Below are 23,210 nucleotides of genomic sequence, written 5' to 3'. Positions count from 1 at the left end.
ATTATTGGGTAAATTTCACAGTTACCATCCCACCCCCAAGACAACAACTTATAAATCTGATGAAAACCTTGTAAAATTTTGAAATTCTATCAAACCCTTTGAATTATCAGAACATTTTACAAAAGATGTTATAGAGTAATAAGCTTGAATCACGACAAACAAAAATTCGCGATGAAGAATTTTTGTTATTCATGTGAGGAAACTAGACATGGCAGATTGGTCACAATTTTAGACTGTTTACTCTATAGGTTAAATATATTTTATGAGATTTTTTGCAATACTTCAGGAGATTGAGTAGATTTCGAAAGTTCAACGGGTTTTCTCTGATTTATAAAGTTCAGGGGGTTTTATGCAGAGCAATCCAAAGTTGATGGGGGCTTTCTGAAATTTTACCTCAGTACTTAATTAAGGATATCCAATGTCTTTATCTGCAGGAAAAACATATCTATTAAGGATATCCAATGTCGGAACATCAGTAAGCTTCAATTTCAGAATTCAAAATCATAAAATGGTTTTGGTGGAGACTGAAGGATCGTACACTAGCCAAATGGAGTTGGATTCCCTTGATGTTCATGTTAGTCAGTCTTATTCAGTCCTTGTTACGGCAGATCAGCAAACATCAAGTTATTATGTTGTTGCTACACCAACACAAATGGATACAAGTGGATTACCTTCGCTCAATGGAGTTGCAGTACTGAAGTATATGAGCTCTGATGTTGATGTTAGATCGCGAGTTTTCTATTGGTCAAGCGAGGTCCATCAGGTATGTGGCCTAGCATGAACTTCTCCTATACTATTCAAAGATTACATATTCTCTTTCCAAACTTGTGAAGGATTATTATTATTTGGTACTTGGTAGAGTATTAAATTGAAGATTTATCTTAGTTTTTTGGGATCTGTTGTATCACCATATTTGCAAGTGTTATATCTATTTCTTATGTTTGTGTCCTGGTTTTCTGGATGACATGCTGACATCTTTTAGGAGAAATTATTCATTGGTACATGTTTTCTGGGTACTTGGCATAGTGAGCATTGTCTACCCTTGAATTTGTGCACAACAGAGTTAAAGACCAATGGCTTGATCCTTGGGTTCTCCCTAAGCTCACTAACTATTTGGCAGACATGAACCATTTGGTAGTTATCCTGTTTGATACTTATCCTTATGTTAGACAAGACTAACGGAAAGACTTAGATTCATCCACAAACTTTGCAACACACAAATTTTGCATGCACCAATATGCATATGATACTTAGTGGTGATCCTTAAATTTGAGCATGGTCTATCCTTAAATTATTCACTTGTTCATGTTTTCTAGATATTTCGTATATTGGGCATTGTCTATCCTGGAATTTGTGAAAGACAGAGTTAGAGGTCAATGCATTGATCGTTGGTCCTCCCTTAGTTCACTAACTATTCAGTGGACATGGACCATTTTATAGTTATCCTTATTTAGACAAGACTAACGGAAAGATGTATTCATACACTAAACAAAATTGCAATAAATTTTGCATACATATATGATACTTAGAACTGATCCTTATATTTGTCAATATCATTTTTTAGAGACTTATGCCATGCTATGGAAGCCGAATTGATGATGATGATGATAATGATGATAATGATGAGGATGATGATGATAATGATGATGATGATGTTGTTGATGTTAACTTTTCTTATAATGATGATGATGATGTTGTTGTTGTTAACTTTTTTTACAGTACTAGTAAGTCTAATAATTTCTTAAATAGGTGGAATCTGACTACAGGAGCTGCAAGGCCAAATCCACAAGGCTCTTTCAATGTATCAAACGTGAACATCACCCAAACATTCATTCTCCATTCATCCAATGCAATTATAAACGACAGTCTCCGCTTCACTGTCAACAACGTCTCCTACTTTACTCCAGAAATTCCATTGAAGCTTGCAGACTTCTTCTTCAATGGTTCTGGTGTTTATATACTTGATGAATTTCCTGTCGAGACAATTAGAGATAATGCAGTTAAAGGCACTTTTGTAGCCACTGGAGTTCACAAGGGATGGGCAGAGATTGTATTCAGGAATGATCTCGATGTGATGGATTCATGGCATCTTGATGGTTTTGGCTTCTTTGTCGTTGGGTGAGTTCATGTACTTGGCTTTAATCTGCACAATAAATTTTCGAGAAATGAATACTAGTGTCATTGTTTTAAAAAACATCAAAAAATTGATGATTCACTAAATTATTTGCATCAGGTTTGGTGATGGTGAATGGAGCCATTCTTCAAGAGAATCATACAATTTATTCGATCCAGTGGTTCGCTCTACAGTTCAAGTGTATCCAGGAGGGTGGGCTGCAGTTTATGCATTCTTAGATAATCCAGGAATGTGGAATTTGCGTTCTCAACGCCTGCAAAATTGGTATTTGGGACAAGAGTTATATGTAAGAGTGTTTGATCCTAATCCTGATCCCACCAAAGAGCGCCCTCCTCCTCAAAACCTTATTCGTTGCGGTTAGTACTTGAACTTATCTTAGTTATATGTGATAGTTAAAGGAAATTCTATTTGTACTTGGGAGTCTAATTTAACTTTGTTTTGGATTCAAATTGGAATGATGATACGCATATATAATGTGTTTCTTTGGTTTTGTTCAGGTATTGTTAGTATTAATTCAACTGTATCGGCACTAGCACCATCTCCAGGAGGTCTCGCTTGAGTTTTGGTTGATCTAAATCTATGACATGACATCAGAATTGTATGAAAAATTGTTTGTAAAAGTCATATAATTGATACATTTGTTATTGAATGGATAACTTGGTTTTATGGCTAGCTAGAATTCTTGATTCTTCAAGGGGTGATGTTGGTGCTCGTTTTTGTTGAATCTATATATAACCGGATTGCATTTGGGTTGAATCATGGATTGCTTTCAGCAAGTGTTTGAAGTGATTGCAATACAAGATTATATGTTTATTGAATCTATGTATCTGTACACATATGGAGTCTTGATAAGAATTTGGATTTGGATTCTCCACCGTCAAAAAGTTTTTTCTGTCTACTTTATATATATACTCCCAAAGTCTGCTTAATTAAGTTTCAGAAGGATGAATTTTATTTTAAGCTTATGATAAAAAGTAACTTCAGCTATATTTCTAGCTCGAACATTTTTGCACATTCTAAAACTTCTTCTTTTGTATGAATGTCTTATCTCAAAATAAATTAAGAATACTAATCAAATACCAAGTCTATGCCTCATTTACAACTAGGGGTGCTAAACTATATTCGTCTACGAAGAAAAATCTATAACTGTATTTGTTAGAATATGAATATTGTCACTCAAATCTATAACTGATAGGATATGGTTATAGATATGGTTTATAGTGAAATATCTGAATTCGTATTCGAAATATTTGAATACATATTATTCATACTGTTACGATAGTTTTAATCCTTAGATTATGTGTTTGGGGTTAATTTTGATTAAAAAGATGTCTAATCTTAGATTTTCAAATATAATGAACATATTAATGAACTCTTTTGTATCACATGAACTATATTTTTTCAATGCTATCTAGTTTTCTCATATCCGTTTTCAATACTATCTAGTTTTCTCATATCCGTTTTTTATCCGCATGCATATCCGCTTATATATCTGGATTTATATTCTTATCCGTATCTAATTTTAGCGGATATGTGTATAAAATTTCCTTGTTGAGATATATTCGTACCCGTATCCATATCCGAGATGAGTGAGTGAATATGAATATGATAAATATCATATCCAAGCCGCAATCCCGCTTTAACCCATCGAAAACAATCATCTTTTTGTTTTCTGCATATAGTAAACCTAATCTTCCAATGGCATTGTACAATCATAGAAAATGTAACTTTGCTGAGAAAAATCAAGATCAAAATAGAAAATAAATATAATTTAACTTTTAAAAATAATAAGTTTTAAATCCAAGATCTCTTGAAACTCTATATATACCATATCAACAATATCAAGAATCACTCATATAAAAATACGATCACGTAATTTAAAATATTAATCTAACATAATTCTTAATCTAAAAGATATTCTTAATCTAAATATCATATCCAGGGATTAATATTTATTTAGTGACGCCGAAGCCGTGGCAGGTCTCTAAATCAACTTGATGTCGATGCATCGCAGCAGCGCATGACTTAGTGACGCCGAAGCTGCCCCGGTTCCTGTAGATGATGACCGGTGACGATGACCTTGTAATATTGGAGCAAAAATGTACTAGAGCTGAAGACACAGCAGCAGCAGTTGAAGGTGGCGATCGTTTGCTCTTGAATTTTTCGGAATGTTAAATTTGTAATGTTTTTTTTTTTTTTTTTTTTTTTTTTGGGGTTATTTTTTTTTTTTTTTTTTTTTTGTGTGGGTGGGTATTTTGGAATTTTTATTTGTATGTTTTTGGGTTTCTCCTGTTGTTGTGCGTACTAATTAATGAAATTGAATTCCTCATCAGTGATCTCCTGCATCTTTCTCTCACTTTGGGCCTGTTTGGATTTGTAGGGGGTGAAGGGAAGTTAAGGGAAACTGAGTGAAGTGAAAGGAAGGGAAGAGAAGGGAAGGGAATTACATTCCCTTTGGTTACACCCCAATTTGGGGGGTAACAATTTTTATACTATTAAGGGGTGAACCAAGGGGAACTAGGGTGAATTAACTTCACCTCCTAAGTGTTCCCAAACAAGGTGAATGGAGGTGAATGGTTCCCCTAACTTCCCTTCACCCTCATTCCCCTCAATCCAAACAAGCCCAAAGTCTTTCCTCATTTATTCATCTTTTCCAAATTTAACAATAACCACTACTGTTCACCCACCTCCCTCGAGACCTAATTTAATCAACGAAACATAAATAAATATATGAATTAATCGTGATTATTTTCGATGAATAATAATTACGATGAAACAGGTTGAATTTGCAGCAGGTAGAACCGGAAATTTATTATTTTCAGGAGTTTTTTGTCTACAAAACCAAAGTCTTACCCTGATTTCTTTTTAAACCCCACTTACACGCGCATGCGTCTCCATCTACTAATTGATTCGGTATCTTTGGACGGGATATCTTTGTAACAACAAGCAAACATTAAAGCTACGTAGCATGGATATAAAGCATTTATGAGAAGTGGGTTTTATTTGAAAAGAACGTACACATCCTGCATATAGAAATCAATCCCCGAGCAAAAAAAAAAAAAAAAACACATATATATATAATAGTCACCAAATAAATATATCTTTATTATTAGCTTTCAGCGGAAGCTCTTTATTCTACATATTCAATATATAAGCTGTATAATTAAGCTGTTCTACTCTCCATATATACTTCCTTCAAGGGCAGAAAGTGACATCATAACTAGCAGCCCCAAGACAGGTGAAGGTGGCCTGGTCGTCATGAGCGTAAGTGTAGGCCTGAGGACATTGGGCCTTAAACATCTGAGAGTAGGTACTGGGCTTGCAGGTGTCTACGCTTTGGAAAGCCCCTCTGCAACAAAACTGATCCGTATTGAAAAAATCGCATGCGCTGTTGCATCCACGACGCCTCCCATCCGGCGACTTAACTGCGAGCTTGCGACGGGCACAGCCGCGTTGATACTGGCTGCGCACTCGGGGCGGGGCAACTGGGCCCGCCCTGGGGAACGACGATACGGGAACGTTGAAACGTCGACCAGCTGATGTCGTAGCTATCTTTTCCTCCGTTGTTGGAGCCTGAACGCGTGACTTCAATGAGGGTGGCGGGAGGCTTCCCCCGCGCCGTTGCATGACACTTGCGCCGAGCCGCAGTCGCCAGTCTGGCAGGAGAACTTCCCGGAGGAGTCCGTGGAGCAGCCTGTCCGGCCAGAATCGCCCTGACCAGCCGGCTGGGGCGTCTACGGAGACGGGGGCGCTCGTGGCGAGCACGAATCCCGTCTGGGATAACTGTGGGGAGGGTGCCACCCTCCGCAGTGGGCTGGCCAGACTGTGTACGGGCAGTTGTTCTTGAAGCTAAAAGGAATGGACTCAGCACCTGAAATAAGTTGCAGAAAAGTTCACGTTTATTTGCTCTTATTAATGTTTCATACAAGATCCGAAGTTGATCAGTCTCCGTAGACTCAGCACCTGAAATAAGCTTGCAGTAGCTGCTTCAATCGAAGTCTCCTGTGCTTTGATTTTTTAATTTAAATATTGATTCTAAAATGGTGTCACTATTTTAACATTTAGATATCCATTACAAGGTTATAATGGACTTATTTAAATTTTGCAGAAACACTTTAGCTTTACAAATATGAATATGCTGAATACAGCTAATTTATTGTGCAATCGCGTGTGGAAGGAGAGTCGAGAATATATATATAATATAATATAATATTATTATATATATATATATATATATATATATATATATATATATATATATATATATTTCAATAATTATTACTAGTTTTTCATTTTTTAATAATTATTACAAATTTTTCATACTTTAGATATGGTTAAAGTTGGTATTCTAATAAAACTAATCATCTTAATCCTTCATTATTTGCCACACACAAAACAATTAATTCTTGATCTTTGCTATCAAATCCAAACATAATTTAATCATTTTTAACCTCTCTTGAAGAGTTAACTATTTTAATCTTTCTCCTTAACAATTCTCTTTTAACCCCTTGCCAAATGACACCTAAGCAAATAAAATAGAACCATCACCAAAGCCAAACTTTGAGAGGCTAAAGGTGCTAGCAAATGAAACATACCTTGGAGAAGGAAGAAGGCTAAGGGGAAGGCCAAGACAAGCATTGCTCTGTCCATGGATGATAGCTTAGCCTGAGTATTAATTGTTAGTATGAGAGTATGCAATTCAATATAGTTTTCTTGTGTATTTATAAGAATCCCCTGGGAATTCACTTGGAAAGGGGGAAGAGGAGGGGTCCACATTATTACGATATTCTAAATGAGAAGAGAAAAAGAAATCTACTTGCCGAACGAAAGCGTAGAAAGTTCAAACATAGAAAATTATTTTCATTGAACTTGATTGGAAACGTTTGCATTTAAGAGACGGGATGGAAAAGGCTTCCAAAGGCGACGGCGCGACCACAAACAATTGGAAGACGTTACTTCAAGTCTTCAACAGGTGCAACCGTGCAACCCTTTATTGTGATTAACATTAATTTCTAACAATTTCATGTTTTGTCAATGTAACTTGCTTTTTTTTTAAGTTTCTGTTAAAGGTAATGCTATTCCTCTTCCTTCTCTACATCGACTTCATAATTTCTATGTGAAGTTGTATGATCATCGTAACATTTTTTATTCATAAGTCTCTTGAAATTTTAATTTGTTGCGGAATTGTTGGTTTGTTTTGTTGACCTCAAAAACTCCAAGAGTTAAACGTGAAGGCATGCACTTACGAGATTTGCTCCTCTAAAGGAGGACTGGAGGAGCTAGCCTCAAGAAAAATTGCTTACACATGTGATTGCTGATAATAATCCTATCCAAACGCTTAAATATTCCATTAATTTCATCTTTAACTGACGCATTTTATGCTAGACAGCTAGAGTAGTGTTATATGCCGTTGTACATCCAATGCATTTTTTATGTAATATTTTCGAATGTTAGTTAAGTTTTATTGTTGTACATATTGTTTGGGTATCTTTTATATAATTGTTATATTGTCCTTAGAAATTGTTTAGTGAGATCATGCACTATGATAGTCACTTGCTTGGAGATATAATCTAATTCAGAGATTTCCTAAATTTATGCTTAACCTATAACTAGTAAATGATAGCTTTGTTATAACATGGTATTACGCATGACACCTGTTGGGGAATTTCACTCTCCCCGCCTACTACAATATGTGTAACTCCGAAGCCAACCTACAATCAACAAGATATAAAACGACCATAATCAAGAAAAAAAGAACACCAGGATTTACTGTAGGGTCGAAATATTGGTGTTTGATTGATTCTCTTGTTTTAAGAAATGGGTTCGATCACTCAGTACGAAACCCTTACAATCACTCACTCACTCTCTCGATTACAGATAAAAAGAAGATTAATTCAGCCTCTCTTTGTTTAACGTGGGTTCTTGGTAGCGAATGGATGCTTCCCTCGATGCTTGAGTTAAGATTGCCTCCCGTTGATGATCAGACAAAAATTGCTAGAGCTTCTCATGTTCGTTAACCGGCTGGAATCGAGGTTCGAACTCCGGATCTATACGCAGGAGCTTTGATCTCTGATGCTTCTTGAAGTCCTAGTCTAAAATCTCCAACCCCTTTCTCTGTAGCCATCCATGGCTATTTATAGGGTTTAAACACGTAACTAACATGCTAAGATCACGGGTAGAGGGGCGTAACTACCTCCTCCAATTCAGCGCACGCCATAACGTACTCCTGAAGATTAGCCCATGTGGCTGACTAAGTCTTCAGAGCTGTTACAACTAAATCTCACGTGTATGACGAGCCTCGTCCTTAATTGAAACGGGTTTCGTCAAGTAAGACGAGCCTCGATACGCAATGAGGTTCGTCTTACAAAGCAAACTTTGTAATAAACAAGCTTCTTCTGACGAATTTTGTCTTCACTAACTTCGTCTGACGAACTTCGTCTTCACTAACGAACTTCGTTATTGATAACTGGGTCCAACAGCGTAGTGACTTTCTCTAGACTAACATCGTCTTCACTGACAAGTTTCAAGTCTGACGATGAGCTTTGTCTTCACTGACGAACCTCATCTCTCGAAGATGAACGTCGAACCTCGTTTTCATTAACGAGCTTCGCTGTTTGTTGTTTAGCTACATTGATCAGTGACCCACGTTCTCGAGGTTAATCTTTACTAAGCGATGAGCTTCGTCTCTGATTGAGACGAGATTCGTTTTCCTGACCCTCCTTTTCACATTTCGAATTTTAGCATTTTTGAATGCCTACAAAACCCCCTTCAAAATTTTCAGACTGGAATTGGGTTGTATGTAGTCTGAAATACTTTGAATACCTACAGGTCTTGAACTTGTAGAGTTCATCTGACGAACCTAGTTCGGTCGTGACCTTCATCATTACTACGAGGTTCAACATGGATATTCCCTCCGAAGTTCATTCTGGAGTTCATTCTTCTATACGAGCTTCGTTAGGATAACAGTCATCTGACAGCTTGTGGTCTCGTCAGCAATGTTGTTACACACCTTTTCTAGACCCAATAAATAGTTGCTAGCTGGTGCCTAGAGATCTCTATGAATCCCGTCCGCAGATCTTGTTGGGGAGGGATCTCACCAAACGAGGGTACAATGGAACTCGAAATCATCCTGAAGCCTGAATTCCCGCGAAGGAGGATGTCAGCTCTTCCCGAATGACCTGCGAAGGAGTCAAACGAGGGTACAACAGAACTCAAAATTATCCTGAAGCCTCAGAAATCATAAAAGCTCACCCCCGTACGAGGAAGCTACGGGAGCCTCCCTCTCGCTATGCTGAGAAGACGAGCGGCTCCTATAAAAACGTGGTTGACGCGGAGACATGGTTAACCTGCAACGAAAATCAACGAATCAGGTACAATCATGAATTCGAGAACCCGAAATTAAAAGGAAAATTATAAATTTTAACCAAAATCCTACAAATAAAATAGGATTTTACGGTTGAAGTCTAATTAAACCTACGGGTTCCATACATGCAAATAATGGGTTCAATTTGTATTTAAAACCCTCATGATCAACTTTGGGGTGAAATACCCAAAATACCCCTCATGTTCGAGGCTCAATTTTGGCCATGAACACATTTAAAATTTGGCGATGGGTATGTAGCCAAAACTCATGAAATTTTAGCGCCAAAATTTCAGCCTTTTGCAAAAAAACCCTTAACAAATTTTCGGCCACCTTTTGCAAACATACCCTTCAACAATTTTGGCCTTTTTTGCACGAAGCATCCCTCAGGTCGAGGCCAAGACACCAGAGGTGTCTCGGCCAAGGCCAAGATACCAGAGGTATCTAGGCTAAGGCCAAGACACCCGTGGTGTCCCAGACCACAAAAAGCTATTTTTGCTGTTTTTGAGCTGTTTTTCGATCGTTAACCGTCAATTTATTCCAACTGATCCAATATTATCTAAGAACATGATAAAGTGGTTATAACTAAAGATAAGAGTGAATCGATCATTCTTATCTGAAAATAGATGTCCCAAAGCCTATAAATACAGCCCTAGGGCCTTTATTTTGCACAGATCTGGAATTCTCGAGTCGACGAAGCCCTGCTAATTTGAAGACTGAAGGAGCACAAATTTTAGAAGACGGGAGGAGATCGGATCGAGTTTTTTAGCATAAAAAAGAAGAGTTCGTCAGATCTACAGTTCCCGGTTCCTTTTATTAAGATTGCCCCGTTGCGGTGATCTCGAGAAGAGTGGTTATTTCGCTGTTGCCGATATAATACTTCGGTTTCTTGATTCCTTCACGAATCAAAGAAGCCTCGGATCGATCTGATCGTTTGGTAGTCTACGGATATCAACATCCCTATCACAGGTAAATATCCCATGCAAGCAACGGGAGATAAACGTCCGTTGTGTTTGTTTGAGGAGATTGTAACTTTTAAATTTTTATTGTGTAAGAATCTTATAAAAAAAACTATTTCTTTTGAATTTATTATAACATCCAAAGTTATAATGAATTCATCAATGAAAGCAATTTCTGAACCAAATAAAAACTAACACGCGGTGAGTTAGAACTAACAACAGCCCAAACAAACGTCCACACTCCTTGGCCTCTCATCTAATTTTCCCTTCTCTTTCTCCAAAAAAATCATAAATAAATACCAAAAAATAAAAAAATATGCTCGCATAATCAAGATAGCCTCCGCTCAATGGCCGCAGTCATTGCCTGCAACGACCGCGTCCTTTCCCTCGCGTTCCGGTCACCTTCCAACCGCTCGCTTCTCTGTCGGTGAGGCGGTGTTCGGACTCCGACGAGGCCCTTATCGACGTGCTCGACGTCGTTTCCTTTCGAGGGGAGGGTTGGATGGCACCGAAGATTGGGATACGTATCGCTGCTCTCATTTGTTGCTTTGCTTGTCTCTCGTTATCTTTTTCTTTCAATTAGATTACTTCAGTTTTAAATTTATGTGCACATGCACCTAAAGAGAATTAAAGAACTATAGTCGTATTAGTTTTTCTTTTTCTGTCAAGAAGCTATGTAGCTGAATGCAAAGTTCTGGGGTAATGCCTTGCTGGTTGTAAAATTTGGTTTATCTTCTTGGACCCTTCTCTTTATTAGTAAAGGCTTAGTTGAACCCGAGAAAGATGATAATGCCTTTTAAGCTTTTCACAGTTGTTGGGTTGGGTTGGGTTAAGAGAATGTGGAGGCGGCGACGGCGAGGGCCAGGGCTGAGGTGGAGCAAATAATTTACTTCTAATGTTGTTTATCTAGTATTTGTGTTGTCTTATTTATTATAGACAAACAACATTGTTGGAGGATGGATGGAATCGAGCCTTAACGATCATATCAAATGGAGGTTGGCGGAATTATGGAGTGAAGCCTATGCAATTCAAATTGAAGATCCAAGTTCTAGCTTCATTCGAAAGTGTACCAATTTGAGCTACATCGAAGATCAATCAAACTTAGGTAATTTAGTTTAGGTTTTATATTATGTGTGTTAGTACTTTAAGCTCAATCATATATACACACACATATTTTGTTCTTATATATATAGTTATATATATATACACAAGTTTTGGTTCTTGGCTTTTAAGTTTAAATATGAAACAAATATGTATATATATATATATATATATGTTTGGTTTCATATGGTAAAGTTGTTTATGTACACATGTATTTATAAGTTTTACAAAATACATGAGTTTTCACAAATAAAAATTTTAATTTGAGAAATTATTTTTCTAACATGTTTTTTTTCATGTTTACAAATATTTCACAAAGTTTCATCAAGTTTGGAATTGATTTGTTATGTTTAATGGAATTTACAAAATCATGTTTTCATTCGTGCATGTTTGTGCATGTTTTTACAAAACTGATGAGTTTTCATAAATGGGAAGTGATATTCAAGAAATTATTTCTTTGACATGTTTATCTATATGTTTAGAAACTTCTCTCAAAATTTTACTATTTTTGGAGTTGATTTACTGTGCCTAATTGATTTTACAAAATCGTGTATCACAGCAGATTTTCAGAAACTGTATTTCTGTGTTCACAAATTTATTTCTCTAAACTGGAAAATGTTTTTACAGAAATTCTTTCTCTAACATGTTTTTATACATGTCTAGAACCTTCCCTCAAAATTTCATAATTTGTGGAGCTGTTTTACTATTTTTAACTGATTTTATAAAATTGGATATACATGCTACAGTACAGGCGGTCGACCGGAAATTCTCCCGGTCGATCGACGAACTCTCTGTTCGTTTTCTCCGTTTGGAACCTGGATAGCGGTCGACCGTGAGAATTTCCGGTCGACCGCCGCTCTGCCAATGTGACCGTTGCTTTCCCAACGGCTATTTTCTGAGCTGATTTTTTTCTGGGCTTTTTGGACTTTTGCTTGAAGGTTTTGGCTGAGATTTTGAGTGGGTATAAATACCCTATTACTGTTATCTTTCAATTAAGCAAGAAGTTTTTTAACAAGGGTTTTAAAAAGGGTTTAAGCTTGTTTTAAGCTTGTTTAAGTTTGGTTTAAGTTTGTTTTGGGTTTGCTGTTACAAAGAGGAGTTTACATCATCTATTGAAGAGTTCATCTTCAACATTTCATCATCCTCTCTTTGTGTTTTTAGAGAAGTTTCCTTAACTCTATTTCCTAGCATTTCTACTATTGTATTTCATATCAATCTTATTGCTAGTTCTTATTGAGTTAAGTTTTATTGAATCTCACTGTTACACACACCCACATTGAGCTTATTGTATCTTTCATACATAGTATAGTTGGGTGGTGAGAGATTGTAACTTTGAGTTGTGCTTTCATTGTGTTCTCATCTATTGTAGAGAACAAATTTATATTTGTTACATTATGAGTGTTGTAAGGTTTTCGGTGAGCTAGAAAACCGTGGAGTGTAGCCACATTGTGAGAGTGTGAGTGGAGATCTCCTCGAGGTGAGGAGCGGAGACGTAGGTCGTGGGGACCGAACTCCGTGAGAGAAATTGTGAGGTGTAAACGTTATTCGAGTGAACATAGAAAACCCGGTTGTGATAGTGGAATTCTCCCCGGGAGTGGGGAGCGGAGACGTAGGACGGAAGGTCCGAACTCCGTGATCATATCGTGTGTTTGAGTTTGTCATTGGCGTTCTTTTACATTCATGCCTATTGTTTATATCGCCTTTGTCATTTACTCTTAGTTCATATTATCCACTATCTTGTTTATCTTGTTTATATTCATATCACCCTTAGTTTTATATCCTTGCATATAACTCATAGTATATCTCATTGCTAGGATATATCCCTTGTTCATATTACTTATCCTAGCTTACATATCTTGTTGTATCTCATACTTGCTAGGATAACTTGTTAATTAATTTTAATTGGTTATGTTTATATCACCCTTAGTTTCATATCCTTGCATATAACTCATAGTATGTCTTATTTCTAGGATATATCCCTTGTTCATATTGCTTATCCTATCTACATATATTATTGTATTTCATACTTGTCTAATCGCCTTGAGTTAAAGATCCAAGTATCCTTTTTGTGCTATCATGTTTTGATTTTATTTGTATCTTGCTTGCCTTTTATATTATGGATATGCATGGTTTAGGTTATGCCATTAATATTGCTCCTAGGTTAGATAATTTCCCTTATGCCCAATGGTGTGTTAGATTTAAACTTTTTGTTCAATCTAAACACTTTGATTTATGGGAAATTATAGATGATGCCTATATTGTGCCCACTATGGAGAAATCCAAGTGGAATAAAAATGATCATCGTATGTTTACTATGAACAACATTTTGTTAGAATATTTGCTAAATGCTTTTAACTCATCTATGTCTAACAAGTTTGTTCATGTTGATAGTGCTTACACCTTATGGAAATTAATTGAAGCACATCAAGGGGACTTGGAGGCGATCCAACAAGTTTTGGCGGATCCGGCTTCAAGTTCATGTGGAGCATCATGCACACGGCCACTAGGCGATAGCCCTAGTGAGGTTTGCAAGTTCGAAACCATTAATGATTTACCTAATGATGAACTTGCTTGTGCATATGATAGGTTAATGCATGCCTACACTAAGTTGCATAATAATTTCATTGATCTTAAAAGCAAGCATGTTAATTTAAAATCCGATCATGAATTGCTAGCATCAAAATTTGATACTATTGCTAAAGATAATGTGATCCTTAAAGAAAATAATGAAAAATTAAAATTGGATCATATTACCTTGAGTTCCAATGTTGCTAGCTTAATTCATGAGAAGAATGATGCCATGTTAGAAGTAGAGTCTATTAGAAGTAAATTTACATCATTTAAAAATGATCATATTTGCTCTACTTCTATTGACAATGCTTCTATGCCTAATGATGAGTTGAACAATATTAAAAATCGCATTTCATCTTTAGATTCAACTCTTAACACATGCATTGTTAATAACAAGAAACTTATGGACTTATGTGCAAAGTCTCGTGCTAACTCTTCAAAACCAAGCACTCACTATGCACATATGTATAGCAAAGTTTACAAATGCTCAATTTGCGGTCGTAAAGGCCACATTGCTAAATTTTGCTATGATGCACACAAATCTTCTAAGATTAATGCTTCTTGTGCATCTCATAAGGCTTCTTCATCACACACACATGCACATGCATCTATTTCTCATCATAAGCATGCTAATGTGTATAAATGTGATCTATGTGGTCGGTTTGGCCATTTGGCAAAGTTTTGCTTTGACATGAAAAAGAATTCTAGTTTGCCAAATGTTTTTCATAGACCACTTAGTCCAGAAAGTTTTCTTCGTGTTTTTGCTCTCATCGGTCGACCGACGGGATTTTCGGTCGACCGACAATGTGACCGTTGGACTTCCAACGGCTATTTCTGAGCTGACTTTTCTGGGGCATTTTGGTCTTTCTGTTTTGGGGTTTTGGCTGAGATTTCAAGTGGGTATAAATACCCCATTGCTGTTTTCTTTCAATCTAGCTAAGAGAGTTTTAAAACAAGTTTAAGAAAGTTTTTAATCAAGGGTTTAAGTTTTGTTTAAAAGAGTTTAAGAGTTTGTTTGAGTTTAGTTTGTGAAGCAAATTTCACAAGAGCAAAGAGGAGATCATTCTTTGGTGTTTGGGCATTCAACTCATCTCTCTCTCACTCTTGATCTATAGAGAAGTTTTCCTTAAACTCAATTCTAGCTATTTATTGTTTTGATCTTAATTTCCATAAGCTAGATTTATATATTGAGTTTAATTGTTTTATTGATACTCTTTGTTCACACACAACCTTTTGAGCTTATTGTATTTACATTCATAGTATAATTTTGGGTTGTGAGATTAGTGACTTAGAGTTGTGCTTAATTGAGTTCTCACCTTGTTTAGAGAACAAATCATTTGATTTATATTGTGCTTATTGTGAGGATTCACTTGTAATACACTTGTACACCGAGAGAAGTGTGTGGTGAGAGACGGGGTCGAATCCAAGAGGAGTGGCGTCGGTTGACGTGCCTAGGGAGAGGTTGTAACCGAGCACTTGAGGAGGAGGACACGGGCTAGGACCAACACTTAGTGTGTGAGGTGTGATTACATAGTGATTGTATTGTGAGGTGTAAACGTTGTTCGGGTGAACGTAGAAAACCCGGTTGTGATAGTGGAGATCTCCTCGAGGTGAGGAGCGGAGACGTAGGTCAAGTGGTTAGACCAAACTCCGTGATCATATCGTTTTATTTGTGATTGCATTGGCGTTCTCTTTCTTGTTTTCATATCTTATATCGCCTTTGTGTATTGCTCATCATATTACCCTATCACTTGTGTAGATTGTTTATTTTACCCTTGTGTTAGTTTATATATCCTTGCTCATATACTCATATATATTTCATCATATAGGATATATCACTTTGTGTATATTGCATATTCTTGCCCATAATAGATTGTATACCTATCTTGCAAGAATATAGTTGTTAATTATTTTTAATTGGCATTTAATCGGATTAGATTAGCATAAGACCCTAATCACCCCCCCTCTAGGGTCTAACAATTGGTATCAGAGCTTGGTGCTCTTTGATTTAAGGTCTAATCGCCTTGAGTTAAAGATCCAAGTTATCTTTTTGTGCTAATCTTGTTTTGATTGCATTTGCATCTTGCTTGCATATTTTTACAAATTATGAATATGAATGATGCATCTTGTTTAGGCTATGATTCTAGTGTTGCTCCTAGATTAGACAATTTCCCCTATGCCCAATGGTGTGTTAGATTTAAACTATTTGTTAGATCTAAACATTTTGATTTATGGGAAATTATTGATAATGCTTATATTGTACCCACTATGGAAAAATCCAAGTGGAGTAAAAATGACAAAAGATTGTTTACCATGAACAAGATTGTGTTAGAATATATGCATAATGCACTTGATTCCTCTATTTCTAACAAGCTTGTTTCCTTTGATAGTGCTTACAAATTGTGGACATTCATAGAAGCACATCATGGTAACTTGGAGGAGATCCAAAGGATTCCGGCGGATTCTTCCTCAAGTAATATTGGAGCTTCATCATGCACACGGCCACTAGGCGATAGCCCTAGTGAGGTTTGCGAGTTCGAAACCATAAATGATTTACCTAATGATGAACTTGCTTGTGCTAGTGAAAAATTATTACATGCCTTTAACAAATTGCAAAATGATTTCATTAATTTACAAAGCAAGCATGAAATTTTGAAATCCGATCATGAGTTGTTAGCATCTAAGTTTGAAACTATTTCTAATGAAAATGTGATCCTTAAAGAAAACAATGAAAAATTAAAATTGGATCATGTTTCTTTAACTTCAAACGTTGCTAGTTTAACTCATGAAAGAGATAATGCCATGTTAGAAGTAAAGAACATACAAAATAATACTGCTTCCTTTATAAATGATTATTTATGTTCTACTTCTAAAAATGCATATGTGCCTAAAAATGAAGATTTGAATCTTATGAAAAATAGTATTTCATCTTTAGATTCAACTTTGAAAATATGCATTAATAACCATAAGAAGCTTATGGACATGTGTGCCAAGACCAAATCAAAATCATCCACTCATTATGCACACATGTATAGCAAAACTTATAAGTGTTCTATTTGCGGCCGTCAAGGTCATTCAGCTAAGTTTTGTTATGATGTACAAAAATATAAGAATATTAATTATTCTTGTGCATCTCATGTAGCTTCTTCATCACATGTACACACACATGCACCCATTGTTCATCTTAAGCATGCTCATGTGTATAGATGTGATCATTGTGGTCGTCTTGGTCATTTGGCCAAATATTGTTTTTATTTGAAAAATAAATCTCATTTGCCAAATGTTTCTAGTAGACCATATGTTTATAAATGTAATGTTTGTGGTAGATTTGGCCACTTAGGAAAGTTTTGTTTTGATAATGTTTCACATTTGCAAAATAATTCTAAAAGACAATCTTTATTTGCAAATGTTCCACGTGCACCTTTTAATGGTCAACATAAGCAAATGCTTCCTTTCCATTGTACATATTACAATCGGAAGGGTCATTTGAGTAATTATTGCTAAGTGCACCATATGTGCCCAAGAGGGTTCATAACCCTAGGGCTTTGAGCTTTAATGATAGGGGTCATGTCCCTAAACAAACCGGCACCAAGAATACTTGGGTGCCAAAATAATTTTTAAAGCCAAGAATTTTAGTATTTTTTCTTTTTCTTGGTTTCAAAAAATGTATTTTAAATTTTTATGAAAACAATTCCTTTTATTGATCAAATCTTTTGTTTTCATGATTATTTGATTTGCTTTCATGAGAGGACTACGTTTATATAACCCTCCGGGTTTATTGGGTGTTTATTCCCAAATCATGTTTACCGGATGCTAAAATGTTCATATGGGTTAATACTAGCTCAAGAGCTAGATAGAGTTGCCTCTCTTGATTTTTGAAAATCAATGATGATTTGGTTTCATGATTTAAACTTTGATTTATGATTTCAATTGGTTGATTTGTTTTCATTTGAAAACTTTTTACATGATTCTCATGTTTCTCTTCTTTTGATTTCATAAATCTAATTTTATACATTGGCTTTTATGATATGAGACAATATGTTCGTCTTGATATATTTATATATGTTCTCATTATCTCTTGAATGTGAGTGATTTTTGGCATATTATTTATGCTTGCTCATATGTTTGTCATGATCTTTTATTGCTTATATTTCATATGGCTTTTTGATAGGGGGAGAAATCCATATACTTGCTTCATACTCACCCATGCTTATTTGTATACTCACCCATGCTTATTGATAGGGGGAGCTTTCGCTCTCTTATTCTTTTTGTCCCCTTTTTGATGTTGTCAAAGGGGGATAAATATAGTGAGTATATTCTTTCTTGTTTATATGCATGTGAATCATAAGTTATATATTCATTTACTTCATGCATATACTTTTTTTTGTAAATTGTTTGTCATCATCAAAAAGGGGGAGATTGTTAGCCTTCTTGTTTTGATGATGTTTAACAAATAATTTACTTCTAATGTTGTTTGTCTAGTATTTGTGTTTTCTTATTTATTATAGACAAACAACGTAGTTGGAGGATGGATGGAATCGAGCCTTAACGATCATATCAAATGGAGGTTGGCGGAATTGTGGAGTGAAGCAACATCAATTCAAGTTAAAGATCCAATTACAAGCTTCTTCCGCAAAGTTTACCAAGTCATGCTCATTGAAGACCTTCATCAAGCTTGGGTATTTTTAGTTTAGGTTTTATATTATGTGTGTTAATACTTTAAGCTCAATCATATATACACACACATTTTTTTTCCTTATATATATAGTTATATATATATACACAAGTTTTGGTTCTTGGATTTTAAGTTTAAATATGAAACAAATACATATTCATATATATATATATATATATATATATATATATACATGTTTGGTTTCATATGGTAAAGTTGCTTATGTACACATGTATTTATAAGTTTTACAAAATACATGAGTTTTCACAAATAAAAATTTCAATTTGAGAAATTCTTTTTCTAACATGTTTGTTTTCATGTTTACAAACATTTCGCAAAGTTTCATCAAGTTTGGAATTGATTTGTTATGTTTAATGGAATTTACAAAATCATGTTTTCATTCGTGCATGTTCGTGCATGTTTTTACAAAACCGATGAGTTTTCATAAATGGGAAGTGATATTCAATAAATTCTTTCTTTGACATGTTTATCTACATGTTTAGAAACTTCCCTCAAAATTTTACTATTTTTAGAGTTGATTTACTGTGCCCAATTGATTTTACAAAATCGTGTATGTCAGCAGATTTTCAGAAACTGTATATCTGTGTTCCAAAAATTAATGCTCCTCCACTGGCAAATTCTTTTTCATAAATTCCTGTTTTACTATTTTTAACTGATTTTATAAAACTGGATATACCTGCTACAGTACCGGCGGTCGACCGGAAATTCTCCCGGTCGACCGACGAACTCTCTGTTCGTTTTCTCCGTTTGGAACCTGGATCGCGGTCGACCGCGAGAATTTTCTGTCGACCGCCGCTCTGCCAATGTGATCGTTGCTTTCCCAACGGCTATTTTCTGAGCTGATTTTTTTCTGGGCTTTTTGGACTTTTGCTTGAAGGTTTTGGCTGAATTTTGAGGGCGTATAAATACCTATTGCTGTTATCTCACTAAGCAAGAAGTTTTTTAACAAGGGTTTTTAAAAAGGGTTTTAAGTTCTTTTAAGGCTTGTTTAAGTTTGGCTTCAAGTTTGTTTTGGTTTGTTGTTACAAAGAGGAGTTCCTACATCATCTATTTGAGAGTTCATCTTCAACATTTCATCATTTCCTCTCTTTGTGTTTATAGAGAAGTTTCCTAACTCTATATAACACTAATTCTACTGTTGTATTCATATTAATATATTGCTAGTTCTTATTGCAGTTAATTTTCACTTATAATCTCCAGTTACACACACCCACATTGAGCTTATTGTAATCTTTCATACATAGCTATAGTTTGCGGTGGTGAGATATTATAACTTTGCAGCTTGTGCTAAAATTGAGCTTCTCACCGTGTATTAGAGAACAAATCATTGTTGCTTACATTGTGAGTTTTGTAGAGTTTCGCGTTAGCTAGAAAACTGTATTGCTGACGGCGTGGAGTGTAGCCACATTGTGAGGTGTAAAGTGGAGACTCCTCGAGGCTGAGGCACGGAGACGTAGTAGGTCCGTGCGGGGACCGAACTCCGTGAGAGAAATTGTGAGGTGTAAGACGTTAATTCGAGTGCAACATAGAAAAACCGCGTTGCTGATAGTGGAGAATTCTCCCCAGGGCAGTGGGGAGCGGCAGACGTAGGACGAAAGAGTCCGAACTCCGTGATACATATGCGTCGTGGTGAATTGTCATTGGCCAGTTCTTTTACATTCATGGCTATTGTTTAATTATATCGCCCTTTTTGTCAATTTACTCTTTATTCAAATAATTATCCCACTACTGTGTTAATCTGATTTATGTTAATATCACCCTTAGTTCATATCCTTTGCATATAACTCATATGTATGTCTTTATTTCATAGCGATATATCCCTGCCTTCATATTGGCTATAATCCTAGCCTACATATATTAATTGTATTTCATACGTGCTTAGGATAAAACTAATTAATAAATTAAGGCATATAATCGGATTAGATTAGCATAAGACCCTAATCACCGCACCATTTAGGGTCTAACAATTGGTATCAGAGCTTGGGAGTGCTCTATTGAATTGTAAGGTCTAATCGCTTGATTTAAAGATAAAAGTTATTCTTATTCTGCTGCTAATCTGTTTGATTTTTATTGTAATCTTGCTTGCCTTTATATTTATAGATATGCATGGCTTTAGGTTTGCCATCTAATATTGCTCCTAGCGTTAGATAATTCCCTTATGCCCAATGGCACTGTGTTAGATTTAAACTTTTGTTCAATCTAAAACACTTGATTTATGGGAAATTAAGATCCATGCCTATATCTGTGCCCAGCTATGCGAGAAATCCAAGTGGACATAAAAATGATCATCTGTATGCTTTACCTTATGCAACAACATTTGTTAGAATATTGCACTAAATGCTTTTTTAACTCATCTATGCTAACAAGCTTTTCAGTGTTTGATACTGCTTACACCTTATGGAAATTAATGAAGCACATCAAGCGGGACTTGGAGGCCGATCCCAACAAGTTTTGGCGGATCCGCTTCAAGTTCATGTGGAGCCGTCATGCACACGTTGCACTAGCGATAGCGCCTAGTGAGGTTGCGAGTTTGAATCTATAAAATGATTTACCTTATGATGAACTATGCTTGCTGATTGCATAGGTTAATATGCCTACACTAAGGTTGCATAATAATTCATTGATCTTAAAAGCAAGATTTAATTTGAAATCCGATCATGAATTGCTAGCATCAAAATTGATGATACTATTTGCTAAGATAATGTGATCTTAAAGGAAAAATATGAAAAATTTAAAATTGATCATATTACCTGTGAGTTTCCAATGTTGCTAGCTTATTCATGAGAAAAATGATGCCATGTTCAGAAGTAGAGTCTATTACGAAGTAAATTTAACATCATTTAAAAATGATCATATTTGCTCTACTTCTGTGGACAATGGCTTCTACTGCCTAATGATGAGTTGAACAATATTAAAAAATCAGCTATTTCATCTTTAGATTCAGTTTAACACATGCATTTGTTAATAACAAGAAACTTATGGACTTATGTGCAAAGGTATCGTGCTACTCTTCAAAACCAAGCAGCTCACTATGCGACATATGTTTTTAGCAAAGTTTACAAATGCTCAATTTGCCGGTCGTAAACGCCACATGCTAATTTTGCCTATGATTGCACACAAATCTTCTAAGAACTAATGCTTCTTGCTGCGCCATCTCATAGGCTTCTTCATCACACCACACATGCCCACATTGCATCTATTTCTCATCATAAGCATGCACATGTGTATAAAGGTGATCTATTGTAGCGCTCGTTTTGGCCATTTGGCCAAAGTTTGCTTATTGACATGAAAAAGAATTCTAGTTTGCCAAATTGTTTTTCATAGACACGTGTTGTTTAATGGTGTGATATTTGTGGTAGATTTCGCGTTCGATTTGGCACAAAGTTTGTTATGATTAAAAAAATATTCAACTTACCAATTTCTCAAGTAGACCACCTTTGCTTTATATCATGTTCTTCATTTGCAAGAAAATTCTAAAAGACACATCTTCTATTTGCAAATGTTCCACATGCACCTTTTAATTGCGTCCAACATGAAGCAAATGCTTCCTTTCATTGTACATATTGCAATCGCGAATGCCCGTCATTTGAGTAATTATTGCTATTGACCGATGCCCGCTGCCACGCACTATATGTCCAAGAGGGTTTCATTACCCTAGCGACTTTGAGCTTTAATGATAGGGCTAAGCTCCCTAAACAAACGGCACCAAGAATACTTGCGCTGCCAAAATAATTTTTCAAAGCCAAGAATTGTAAGTATTTTTCTTTTTCTTTGTTTCAAAAAATGTATTGTAAATTTTTATGAAAAACAATTCGCTTTATTGATCAAATCTTTTGTTTTCATTTTTGATTATTTGCATTTGCTTTCATGATGAGACTACCGTTTGTATATAACCCTCCGGATTTATTGGGTGTTTATTCCCAAATCATGTTTACCGATGCCTAAAATGTTCATATGGCTTAATACTAGCTCAAGAGCTAGATAGAGTTGCCTCTTTGATTTTGAAAATCAATGATGATTTAGGTTTCATGATTTAACCATATTTGATTTAGGACCATTATTACATTGGTTGATTTCGTTTCATTTGAAAACTTTTACATGATTCTCATGTTCTCTTGCTTCTTCGCACTTTCATAAATCTAATTTTCCTATACATTGGCTTTTATGATATGAGACAATATGTTCGTCTTGATATATTTATATATGTTCTCATATCTCTGAATGGAGCTGATTTTTTGCATGATTATTATGCCCTTGCTCATATGTTTGTCATGATCTTTATTGCTTATATTTCATATGCGCTTTATTGATAGGGGAGCTATTCCTATATTTGCTTATATACTCACCCAGCTTATTGAATAGGGACTTTCCGCTTATCTCTCTCTTGTT

At 35.7% G+C, this 23,210-nt stretch overlaps 2 pseudogenes; one reads left to right on the top strand and one right to left on the bottom strand.

The window, feature by feature from the left end:
• The window catches only part of LOC109836493, a 5,874-nt pseudogene extending 2,922 nt beyond the window's left edge, over positions 1–2,952 (top strand).
• LOC109838130 lies at positions 5,209–8,351 on the bottom strand (annotated as a pseudogene).

Source organism: Asparagus officinalis, chromosome 4 (assembly GCF_001876935.1).
Source record: "Asparagus officinalis chromosome 4, Aspof.V1, whole genome shotgun sequence".
NCBI lineage: Eukaryota > Viridiplantae > Streptophyta > Magnoliopsida > Asparagales > Asparagaceae > Asparagus > Asparagus officinalis.
The sequence above is the reverse complement of the archived record's forward strand: the minus strand, read 5'-3'. Positions and strand labels throughout refer to the sequence as shown.